The sequence below is a fragment of the Sinocyclocheilus anshuiensis genome, unplaced genomic scaffold, assembly GCF_001515605.1.
Source record: "Sinocyclocheilus anshuiensis isolate Anshui unplaced genomic scaffold, SAMN03320099.WGS_v1.1 scaffold217, whole genome shotgun sequence".
In the NCBI taxonomy this organism is placed as follows: domain Eukaryota; kingdom Metazoa; phylum Chordata; class Actinopteri; order Cypriniformes; family Cyprinidae; genus Sinocyclocheilus; species Sinocyclocheilus anshuiensis.
This window is the reverse complement of record NW_015536538.1, coordinates 1061113-1061354: the sequence shown is the minus strand read 5'-3', so window position 1 is coordinate 1061354 and position 242 is coordinate 1061113.

The window sequence follows — 242 nt, the reverse complement described above, 5'->3', positions numbered from 1 at the left end:
ATTAGTATAGTATAGTATTTCAGTCTGGCGAGTAAACAAAAAAAAATATACTAGCCAGTGGCGATTCAATTGCCAAGGTGTCCGTAGAGGGTTGTAAAGCAATATGTTGCATAGCAAATCTTGATTGCTTTGTTTGTCGCAAAATGTAAACTATATCACCTAGCTCTGATCTGCTAAATGTGACTATAAGGCATGAAGTTAAGATATTATAAACACTGACATCATGATGTTCTGTTTCAGCT